Here is a 12,131-nt window from a genome sequence, read left to right on the forward strand (position 1 = left end):
CTGCCGGGCTCTTCCTCGACAGCCTCAGAACAGGGCTGAAATGCATCCAGCTGCACAAGGGGGGCACTCACAGATGCAAACTTTGTGAAAATTACAGTGGCATGGGCGATGTAGGGTTTGAGCAGCATGGGCTGCAAACACGATTTGTTTTAAACATTGCCAATTGCTTTACTACGGTTGGTAGCCATAAACTCACCGTAAGAGAAGTATGACGGATTTTCTTTGAGTTTTAAACTCTCGAAACACTGAAGAAGATCAGGACTACACAGAAGACAACTGCACACACCACCAATTTCGCTGCAGTTTTCTGAAGAAGTTTTAAGAACAACTTTCAAAACCACGGGGCTTCAAACAGTTTTACAGCAGCGAAGGCTGAGAGTTGTCAGTGGTTTCAGTGACCAGCATCTGAGGTGACAAACAGCCTTCAGGTGCCGTGACACTGAGTTCCCAGTATTACCCTCACTGCATAAGGGCTGAGGACAGGGAAATTCCCATTTGCCAGCCTGAACTCCTCCTTTCATTTCAAGTAGACGCAAGGCACATTCTCACTGCTGCTCTTACATGGTTCGTTAGCAAAACATGCCATCAAAACCTGCCACGATCTACGTCAGGATAGACATAATTTGGAGGAAGAAGAAGGAAAACAACATCAGAAATAATCCCTGAGTTATTCTAAATTAGTTTGTCTTATTGAACACTTATTGACTAGGTTGCTCCCCGTCAAGGTGGAAAATGCTGCTGACTTCACAGAATTTACCACAAAACCCTGTATTATGGTCAGTTCAGAGCGTTTACCCTTTGTTGATCCAAGAGCGGGAAGCTAGCATCATGGCTCCACAGAAGTCACTGCAAACTGGATGATTTGGCTCAACTTCTGCACATTAAGTGTTGAGTAAGGACGTATTTGTACGGCAGGATGCTGACAAAGTAAAGCTCCCATGCAACCTAAGCCTCTCAAACAGTGCAGCATGCTACAGAGCAAAGACAGCTGCTCGCTGCAGCTCGAGGAATTTGCAAGGGCCTTGCATTTTTAAAGTACATTGAAAATAATTGCCTTCAACTGAAAACTGCTCTTTTTGGTGTATTTGGCTCTTTGCACTGACCTCCCTGATTCATAGTTCAAGGGCAGAAGGGAGAATTAGGTCAACCTGACTGATCCCCTCCAAGTCACATGCCCTTACCTTTGGCCTATAAAGGGGACCAAATCTCCATCTGAGTCTGGCAAGGGGAAGAGGAGCCAACAGAAGTTCATTTCAATTGTTAATCACTGCCGCTGACAAGTTATACATGAATCTTTTGAGTTTTGGGCACCAGTCAGCAATTCTTTTAAAGGGCCCCGCAGCCTCGTGGAAGAGGCTGAAATACCCAGCACGCTGGGGGGCTGCTTTGAGCAAATGGAAAGATTTGCTTCCAGGGTTAACGGCTGTAAGAAACCTCACCATCTTTGGTCAGGAGTGCCAGTTGCACTTCTTCGCCTTTGGCTTCCTCAACATAATGTATACGTACGTGTATGAAGTTAAACAAACAAAAATCCAGTACTAAAACAAGATGCCATTCAAACAACATTCTTCTCCCCAGGGATGGAGCAAGAACACAACCAAGTGACAGATGTAAGCCTTGTTCCCTAAGGTACTACTGAGAGGTGTTTGGATAGCAGTAGCGATAAGCACTGAACAAAAACACATCCATGGCTCAGATCACTACATGTCCCCATCCAGCACTCTCAGCTTTCCAACAATTTTCATCGTTCTTCTGTGTCATTGTTCCAATTCGCTGTATGTTATTTTAAGATGCTGGCACTGGAAAGCCATGCTGATGTAAGAGTGAATCTGAAGTAAACATAAGGGGTACAGACATAAAACTGCCTGCGTACCCCTATTCATTACTTCCCCAACAGTGTGTCCAGACTTGTGGCAGTCTTTTTCAGCCGTGACTTGGCACAGAAAGCTCCGCAGAGCTGCCTGCCCCTTCTGACCCCTCTGCTCTTGCAAGGGATGGTTTGGGATGCAGCCTCCCGTTTCACAGGTTGTGTTCAGGCCATCCGTCTCCATGGCCATAACTCTCCACTTGTCTATATGAAAATGGTTTTATTTCAGTGGGTCCATTTACCAAAACTAACTGATTATTCTGCACAGCTGTCCTGCCCTTGTCAATAGCTGCAGTTCACCAAACTTGTTTCAGCTACACATTTCACCAGTGATGAGTCACGCTTTCTTCTGCATCACTGAGTAGGTGTCAAACAGAATTGGCTTCTTTCTTCCCCTCAGTTCAAGGGAAGGGTCACCAAGTCTACTTCTTTGAAAATGCAGGCTCCGCGTATCACGTTGCGGAGACTCTTCTGTCAAACGATCAAGCTCTAGCTTAAAATAGCTGAATTATTTGCTCCCTTCGTCTAAGGTGGCAATGCCAGACTTGATCTTTCAGCGGTGAAAAACCGTTTTCTATATTCACCTTAACGTTAAACCACAAACGGTTGATTTGTGTGCTAATACTGTCCTTCAGCTTAGCGTATCCTTCATCCTCCTTACTGTTTATACTGCCGCTTCAGTTTATTTATTGGATGCTGACTCTCCATCAATCACTACCTTCAGTTCCTAAGCCACTTGTACTTTACCGGTATTCTTTGGCATCGGATATTAATTGGGTTCTCTTGCACCGAGTTAACTGCCTTATGTAGTATCTACGTATATCACATCTACTTAGCTTTCTTTAAACCAAATTAATCTTCTCAAAGAATAAAAACAGACCTGTTAGAGGGGTAGAAGACACGTCCCGTAACATCAATCACTTTCAGATGAACTTCAATCAAGTTTAATTAATCTCTTTACATTTACCCAGGGCTGGCAGCACGCTATCCAGCCCATCACTTCCTTGGCCATCTGCATGGCCATTTTCAGAACTGTCCCAACGCAATTATTCTTCCAGTCTTTATCTGATACGTGAAGAGAGGTGAAATATGAACATCAGCAAGCTTGAGACATCCCCTTGTTAATGCAGTGCCTGCTTTGCTTCAAAGGGAGGTGCTCAAATGGCCTTCTATTACTCTCATCCATGGAAAGACTAAAAAGGCTGGAGAGAGGCCACACTCGGTGCCAGGCTGAGCCACCGCAGCTCAGTGTCCAGCCAGCCCCAAACCTCCCGTGGGTCAGCAACACCAGCGTTTCATGAAGTTTAACACTGGCGAGGTAAAAAGGGAAAGGAAAGGGAAGGGAAGGCGTGGGGGCGGGCAGGAAGCAAACCCAAGTCGCTGCTTTCTAAATAGCAGATGTGGCTATTCTGGCGAGCAAACTTCCACCTCAATTTCTAACCCACAAAGATGGGAAATGATTCATGAAAAATCAACAGGATAAAATTAGCTGGAAGGCAGAGAGATAATTCATGCAACCCAACCGTCACGGGCTGAAGTGCCAGCACTACCAGCGCTGCCTGGCATTTCAGCCTCCTGTGCCCTTCAGTGACTGGCATCCGGCCAGTGATCAGCCTCACATATATTTCCTTACTGTCTAAATTAGCTCCTCTGGAGAGCACATCCATCTTACAACAACACAGCCTTTCACTCAACGCTTTTCTAGAAGTTCGAGGTTTTTTTTTAAAACGCTACCTGAAGTACTCTTTTTCTTCCACTGGTGGTAGATGGACTGGCAGGACCAACAGGCTTGCACACATGTGCAAAGCATGGCCAAGCTATGCACAAAATCCAGACCGCCCCACCAAGTCAGAAAGCACGTCACCAGAGCACCCTGTCCCTGCACCAAGCCAGCAATGCACTCCACAGCGATAACTGAGCCCCCGTCCGCCCTCATGCACACCAATGTACACACACACCTTTATAATGCTGGCGATTTTTGAGAAACTTCCCCTAAATTCTGTCCCATGAAAAGCACAAGCCACAAAACACAATTTTATCCTTGATACAGCCACGTGACATCAAGTTTCTCGAGCAGCCGGCGCTACTCACAGATCACAACCCACAGCTCTTTACCCTAACGGCGGGTGAGACACCTCCCGCCCCTCCGTCAGACCTCAGGACTTCCAGTAGCTACCTGGCCACTGCGCAAGACCCCTTCCTTCCCACCACCCCAAGGAAAAGCTTCAGGAACCAGCTGCCAAAGCCTCTGCAGCAGAGAGCACTGACACCTCCAGGCAGGCAGTCTCCGCTGCAAGGGGCATCCCCATTCAGCTGGGAAGTAACATCAATACGAAATCCTGCTCTGGTGCCATTTGTCCATTTGGTACCATACTGCTTTTGTTGGGATGTTACATGACGGCTCCTTGGTGCTTGTTTTAGCGGTGTCACCCTCCTTGGGCTACAGGACACAGCAAGCAGCTCCTTTCTTTGTACAGACTCAGCCTTCTGTCTCCAACCCCTCCAAGCTATTGGGGGGGGAAGTGAAAAGATACAAGTAAATCATACTTTCAACTGTTTCTAAAACTCTAACAGGCTAGCTCACCCCTTGAAAGCCACTAATGAACACACCGAGGAGAATGAGCACAAATCAACCGCTCTACAAAATGCAGGGAAAGCAAAAGCAAAAGCCATATTTATTTCTTCGCGTTTGTACCCTCTTGCAGGCCATTAGGGAGATAAGATCTCACAGTACAACAGACATTATTCAGGGCTGGTAAATCTGTCTACAGGTTAGGGGCTCATGTTACACCGCTTGGATGAGTACTGGCTGAGCGTGGGTCACGCCGACCCCCTTTCCTTGGTGCAGGCAGCAGTCCAGATACTCGCAGTGTCAGATCTGCCAAGAAATCAGATATCCGTGTGCTGAATTCACCACCGCCACCACTTGATCTGCACATTCCCTTCTATACAGAGAAAGGGGTGTTCGGATCCTGCATATCCTAATGCAGCAGAAAGTTTCCAGCAGGAGCCAAGCACCTCTGGTCTACCCCTTCAACGCCCCCTCGTCAAGCGTGTCTTCGACCTACAGGTGTCGGGTTGCACAGAAATAGCTAATCCTTCACACCACGGGCATTTTTAAAACGCTGATTAGTCGAAGCACAGAAGAGCTCATTCAATTCCTGTTCAAAGAGAAGAGGGGGCACGTCACAGTGACTTCACGCACGCGAGTCACTGGCAGGCTACAAAAATTCACTGACTACACCAAGAGAACTCAAAGGCAACATTTCAACACCTGACAAGTGAATGAGACCTGGTTAAAAGGAAACACAACCACCAGTTAAGTCCCTCAGACCTAAGGAGCACACGTTAACATCTGATTTAGTTGGTGCTAGCTCTCAACACGTCTAGGAGACGGAGTAAGTGGATCCACCTTTCTGGAGGTGCCGTCTTTGCAATTGCAACGCAGCGCTGGCTGGCGAGGTTCTGCACAAGAAGTCAGGTAGCGCTGCACCCACGGGCCAGTCCGACACTACGTGGTTTGGGAAAAAATTGTTAAGGAACAAAGCAACTTATACGCTGTATATAACAAAAGTTTTCTTTGCAGTTTTAAGGGGAACAAAAATTCAGTAACTGATTCGTTTCTATTCTTCAAAAGCTGATTGACCTCATATGGGCTGAAATAAAAAATCAACACCGAAGAAATCAAAAAAACAAACACTGCATGCCTAGGCAAGTACACAGCTCCAGAATGTATGTTATTGTTCACAGAAGTATGCCATCAACACTGATTTTTCCTTCAGCTTCCAAGTGTTTTCATTAATTTCCTCTGAATGAAAAGACTGGACTCTCCAAACTGTGGCATATTTAACATCTGCATCAGCCTTTCCAAGCAAAATGTCTCCAACTGAAGGAAAGCAGCAGACCTAATGAAGTACTCTCTAGTAGCTTAGGAAAGAAAAAATCAAAACAAACAACACAAGAACAGAACCCTTCCGAAGACCCTGAAGTACACAGACACCAGCAAGTCAAGGACTGTCCAAATGAAAGGTGTAAAGAGGGACGTGCTAGGAGTGAAAAGGTAACCCCAGCCAAGTTTAGGACACTTTTCAAGGAAGATAGCGTGTGTACCTTGTCTGCTCAGCTATTTGAGGCTCCGGGTGTAGGACTGCATTGAACTGCACTCAGTTTATTATGATATAGTTTATATGACACATTTTCAAAATAAAGCTTCATTGTACTGAGTGGGAATGCGCTGGACAACATTTCAAGTCGATTATCAGCCTGGAAACAGCTGATGTCCCTGGCCAACATCAGCTCCAATTACTGGCCTTCAACATGATACGCTCCGAAGTGGCGCTCTCTGGGAGCCAGCAGAAGCCGCGTGCACGCCGCGCTCCGATGCTCGCTGAGGAGGGTGTGAGCAGTGCTCCCAGGCACACAGGTGTGCCCTGCCCGCAGACCTGCCGAGGGTGCACGCTGGGCAGGCACCCAGTGCAAGGCTGAGATGCTGCTGGCTGTCTGGAGGAGCCACTTACAGCAAGCCCGGGATGAATTCCTAAACAACGCCCCTTCCTAAAAGCCATCCTGGCAACCTTACAGAGTGCTCCTGACATTCAGTGCGTGGCCTTGCCACGGAAGCTCTTTTCAGTGCCCCCTCGCGCTAACCCTTCCTGCAGCACCTATGCCAGCACAGTATGGGAGAACAGGCTCCTGCCAGAGGTGCTGGGTTTTGGAAATCCTGCCTCCAGCTTCCTCTGACAGTCACAACCCGAGGCACCTACACTTTTCATAAAGCCTTTAAAGGGAAGATGCTCATTTTCAAAGGTAACGATCCACCAGCTTAGACTCCTTAACCAGTAATCCTCATGATCATTCAACTGCCTAAAGCACATTTCTCATGGAAAATGCAGAAATTACAAATAACTACCAAGCCACGGGACATGGTACAGTTTGCCCACTAACAGAAACCATAGATTCACTGGTCAGACCACGGAAGTAAAACTATTCTGGCTGAAAAGCCAAAGCCTAAGGAGGAAAAAAGAAGAGGGGCAAAGAAACGAATCCATTTGTCAGCGTGCTCAAATGGGATGACTTCCCTTACGATACCCTTCTGATGGGCCCCTTATTGATGGCTGTTTGTGACCGAGGGACTGTGCTGAAATGCTGCTCTGCAGTATGCATTACCGATCCCTCTCCAGAGGCTGCCAGATTCTGCAGATCGCAGCTTAAACCTTAAATTATATGTATAATGTTTTTACCTTCTGACTGCAGAGAAGCTGTTCCGAGTATGAAAGGCTGGACCGCTGCCTCCCCGTGTTGCGGACAGAGGAGCCCTTTGAACAACAGCTCTCGGGGATGTAGGCTATCCCACTCACACAAGCACAGCATTGACCGGGAAGCATAATGGCAAAGGTTTAAGTGTCAATATTTTGAATTGCTTCACTGTCTGCCTCTCAGCAGAAACATATAGGTTCTTGCAATTATGTGCGCAGTTTGGGATGGAAGGAGGAAAAGCGCCAGTGCTACCCTCACCAACTCTAGCTTAAGTCAGAAACCTACATGGTAAGGACAGTGACCAGACATCTAATGACACACACTGCAAACCCAACTCCAGATGACAAGCCAAAATTTGGACCCCTTCCCCTCTGCTTTCTTCCCTCCCTGCTCTCAACCTTCCCAATCCTCTCTGGTATTAGTGCAGTGCCTGCCAACCGTGAGATGGGCATCTTAAAGAAAAAAAACTCAAACGTGGGATGCTCGTGCGGCCCTCCTCACCAGGTCACTCCTCCATCCACTTTGGCTGCCCTTGCCTTCCAGAGAAGCCACACAACTGTTCTGTGTTTTCCACAACGCTTTGTTCGGCCTCGTCTACCTGCACACTTTCTCTGTTTCTGGAGCACTTTTCCCTAGCCTTCTTTCTGAAGATGCTGCTCAGCAAGGTAAGAACCTGCCTCTCACCTTGTCCTCTGTTTTTTCTTCAGGAGGTTGGACTCGCTACTGGAATCCACTTTCACCGGCAAGTTCAGCTAGCAGGGATGCTCGAAAAGCAACATTTCACAGCGTAATTTTAGGACCACTGCTCTACAGGCTTTATTTTTTTCCTCCTATTTAAAAGAACCTTCAGCAGCAGAAAAGAGGTCACAGGGAGAACAGAAGAGTCAGCGCCTGTGAAATTAAAGCCTTCTTCACCCGACGACTGCAGAGGAGGTCAGTGCAGAAGACGACACTAAAAGTGTCTGCAGCGGCACAGGATTTCTGGTCCACGCCACTTCCCCCTGCACCACAGGGCTCCAGGCAGCAGCGCTGCAGAGAAGTGCTGCCGATGAAATACTTCAACAAGCGGAGCAACAACAGGAGAGATGCAGGGACGCTCGTGGCCTGTGACACAGCGCTGCTGCCCACCAGAAGGCCTTGGGACTTGCTGTGTGACAGCGTGGTGGCACGTGCAGGCCTTGGGAGCCCTGGCATCTGCTGTGTGACAGCGTGGTGGCACGTGCCGGCTCCTTGTCACCAGACATGTCCCTGCCTTGGTCCTGGGGCAGAAGGACCCGTGCTCGGGGAGCTCCACGCTGCAGTAAGAAGAACCTCAAGCCTACCCTGATGAAGAGCCCCGATTTCTTAAAACACCAGAAAGCCGCAAGCCAACCCGAGGAACAAAAGCAGTTTTTGTGTGTTTTGGCTTTCTCAGGAAAACTGGTTGTTGGCAGGTCTCGGATGCACATCCCCAACGCTACGCTGGGAATCCACACCAACGGTTCCCACCAGCGGGAGCAAGCCTTGACCCTCCGGACCAAGCTCTAGCCCCTTGTTCCTTCCCTCTGGGGACCCCCCCAGCTCCGCTGTGGTATTATTACTTGGTTGCCGACCCAAAACCAGTCGTTTCGCCTCTGGGACAACGTGTAGCCTCTCCACACGTCTTCACACAAACGCCACCACGACCACCAGACCAGCAACGACCACTGTAATGATGCCATGCCAATATCACGAACTTTAAACGTTTCCTGGTGGTGAAGCAGCGCGGGGCAGCCGCCGTCCCCCCCCCCGCGCCGCCCCAACCCCTCCCCGCCGGGCGCTCCCGGCCGCGGCCCCCGGGGAGCCCCTCGCCGCTCCGCCCCGCCCCTCCCGCCCGCCCCCGCCGCCCATTGGCTGCCGGCGCCGTCACTCAGCGGCCGCGCTCCCGCCGCGGCGCGGGCGGGAGGGGAGCGGCGGGGCCGGGAGGGAGCGGGCGGGGGGGGGGGGGGGGGGGGGGGGGGGGAGGACGGCGCGGGGTGGGCGCGGGTCGCCGCCGCCGCCCCGCCGCGGGCACCCCCGTCCCGCCGCCCTCCGGCGCGACCCCCGGGCGGGGCCCCCGCGCTGCCCGCCCGCCCGTCCCCCGCAGCCATTTTCGTGGCCACCTTGGCTACCAGCGGGGCTGACTCACCTCGGCGCTGCGGGCGCGGGGGGCCCGCCTCGGCGTCCCGGAGGGGGGGCCCGCTCCGCACGGGGAGGGGGGGCCCGGCTGGCCGGCTGCGCCCTGCCTCCCCGCCGCCCCGCCGGCCCCGCTCGCTAGGCGCAGGCGAGGACGGGTCCCGGGGCCGGGCCGGGCTCGGCGGAGGCGGCGGCGGCTCCCTCCCTCCCGGCCGTGACCACCATCTTATTAGCACAGGAAATGACATGGAGAACGGAAGAGAGGGGCGTTCGGGGGCCGAGCCCGGGGACCCCCCGAACCGGGGGGAGGCGCCGCCGGCCCGCCCGGCTCGGCCCGGCCCGGCCCGCTGGGGCTCTCCCGGGGCCGCGCCGCTCCCGCCTCGCCTGCGAACGCCCGCCCCGGTGCCTGGCGCCCGAGGTGAAGCGAGAAGGGGGGGAAGAAGAAAAAAAAAAAGCACGCACAAAGCAGGAAAAAAAATACAGCGAGGAAACCCAAACCGCCCTCAATTCCCACCTCCTGCTCCGGAGCCTGCGAGTTCCGCGCCGAGCCGGCGGCGATCTGCGCCCGCAGCCGCCCCGGCCGGGCAGGGGCTCGGGGAGGGGGGGGCTTTTAAGGACGGAGCCGGCAGCCGAGGGGCCCCGTCCCGTGCCGTGCCGTGCCGGGCTCCCCCCGCGCTGCCCGCCCGCCGCCGCGGCCACCACCTGCCGCCGGGCCGGGCCCGCCGGGCCGCCCCCCCGGGGGCCGCTGGCAGCTCGGGGAGAGGCGGAGGAGCGGCCCCCGGCCGCAGCGAGGGGGCTCCTGCGGGCTCCTGGTTCCCCCGGCCCTCCCGGGGTGTCATTGCCCCCCGCAAGGAAAAAGGCGAGCCTGGGGACTCGTTTCTAATCCCCCCCTCCAAAAATAAAACAAAACGAAACAAAAACACAACCCACCCGACAGCAACAGAAGAACCCAGCCCCCCGAGCTCTGCGCAGAAATTATGGGCAGCGTGATGACTGACAAAAAGTAGGCATAATTTAATAAACAGAGGAAACATGTCTCACCAATAAAACAAATTCTAAATAAAACCATCTGCGAGCGTTAAACTTGAAACAATGCAAACTGCCTGGCTGCTTTGCCAAAAGAGGCACAGTGGGGGGTAAAGAGAGGGATAGATAAATGGCCATAATTTTTCAGTTCCTTTGGTTGACAATGAGCTTGTATGTGAACAGGGCTGTGGTGGCAATGTACATGCTCCGGTGCTTGGAGCTACTTCCCTTTTTCTGCAGCCCTGAGAAATACCCTTGTCTGCAGTCCCAAGAAATACAGATCTTCCCTAATATCCCAAGGTGCCTGCTGTAAAGGGACGGGATGAGGTGTGGAATGGAGAGTAGCGGGGATGCAGCCTAAGCATAATCAAGGCCCCGCTCCTGCCATCCTTAAGCTGCTTCCACTGCTGTCACTGAGGGTTTGGGGGTGGCAGGACTTCAGGACCAGGTCGTGGTATATTCCTTCAGTTGGCTAAAGATACTGTCTGGCCAAACAATGAGGAAGGTAATCAACACAAGTGCAAAACGAGCTTGCTTTACAGGAGCAGCACGGATGATAATTTTGAAGTTTAAATGAGTGCCATTTGTCAGGTCCCCAGCTGCTGTATGCTTTTTGTTCCCCATTTCTAACCTCTCCGGGGAGGATTCCTTCTCAAAGGGTAAACGTGCTGTGTAATTTTACCCTTACCAGTAACCACAGATAGATGGACTTTGAGGCACTTGCACTTGCCTGGGACAGGCATACCATAAGCTGTCAGCACCTTCAGACTCCTCAGAAATATTAGAGATCCTAGCAGAGCTGCTCTAGTTTGCAGTTTCTGTCTATGTGCTGAAATGTATGAGAACACTCCGCTAGCAGCCAGGCGGACAATGGGCTTGTAAATATGATTGATGAATGAACTGCGAGAAAAAATAATAATTAAAAACACAATAAAAATCATGGAAGTAATACAAATGCATGCTGAATGCCATGTTAATTTGAAGTAATAGTTTTGTCATAGCTGTTGCAGTCTAAGGCAGTAAGAGCAGCCTCAAAGGGAGGCATAAAGCTTTTATTTACAAAGAAAATTAAATATTTAAGTACAATATAAATAACAGCTATTATGTCTCCTTGCAAATACGAGCATGCTAATTTATTGGGAGGGAGTTCTCTTGTCTTAAAGTGTGTCCCTATGTGCTTAGTAGTCAGGCAATAAAATCCCCGCAAAGAAGATTTTGCATCTTTTCTGTTGAGAAACTAGGCACGTAAGGGACACAGCACAAGACTGAGGTATCTCGGCAAGAAAAAAAAATAATAACTTTTTGGCTTGGAAAAGTGCCCCCATTCTTCATCAAACTGCCCCCTCCCTTATTAAGAAGACATAGGATTATTTTTTTCTTACACGTGCTTCAGCACTTCTCCTTGCTGGACTCACTAGTGTTCAGACCCCATTCTGCCACCCACAGCAAGTCCCCTCCATCTGCTGCATTCTTGCAAAATAAAAACATTATAAATCGCAACGTCAGTTAGGAATGAGGTAATTAGGTGTCAATTTTCCAGGTTTAGACTGTCAGATCTCTTCCTCCATGAACTGCTGGATGGTCTCCCAGAGAGACAAAAGGGTTCCTTTACTGACACCGAGCTTTTAGCCAATTGTGTAAAAAATATTGTGCACAAAATGGATGAAACAGAATCTGGCTCATCAACAACTGTGCTTAAATGTCCGTCAGCATTTGTGGTGCTGTGGGCTGGTGGGGACCTCTTTCAGCTGGAAGGTCCGACCCTGCCACGCGAGCTGCTGGATGTGCTTTGCACCACAGCATTCCCTAAAAATTCCCTAAAAACCCTCGGGGGCGTAAGTCTGTGAGG

The 12,131-nt window shown here is 50.9% G+C and overlaps 1 protein-coding gene across 3 annotated transcripts in view; it reads right to left on the reverse strand.

Annotated features, from left to right (window-relative positions):
* The window catches only part of PRDM11 (PR/SET domain 11), a 41,700-nt gene extending 31,725 nt beyond the window's left edge, over nucleotides 1-9,975 (reverse strand). Inside the window, exon 1 of one of the 3 annotated variants that reach the window (XM_035327147.1) lies at nucleotides 9,771-9,975. The gene's annotated coding sequence lies outside the window, so the exon portion shown is untranslated. Of the gene's footprint in view, nucleotides 1-9,269; nucleotides 9,555-9,770 lie in introns of those variants that run through there. The other 2 variants (XM_035327146.1, XM_035327148.1) reach the window with 2 other exon arrangements.
* Between the last annotated feature and the right edge of the window lie 2,156 nt (nucleotides 9,976-12,131).

This window comes from Oxyura jamaicensis, chromosome 5 (assembly GCF_011077185.1).
Source record: "Oxyura jamaicensis isolate SHBP4307 breed ruddy duck chromosome 5, BPBGC_Ojam_1.0, whole genome shotgun sequence".
Taxonomy (NCBI): domain Eukaryota; kingdom Metazoa; phylum Chordata; class Aves; order Anseriformes; family Anatidae; genus Oxyura; species Oxyura jamaicensis.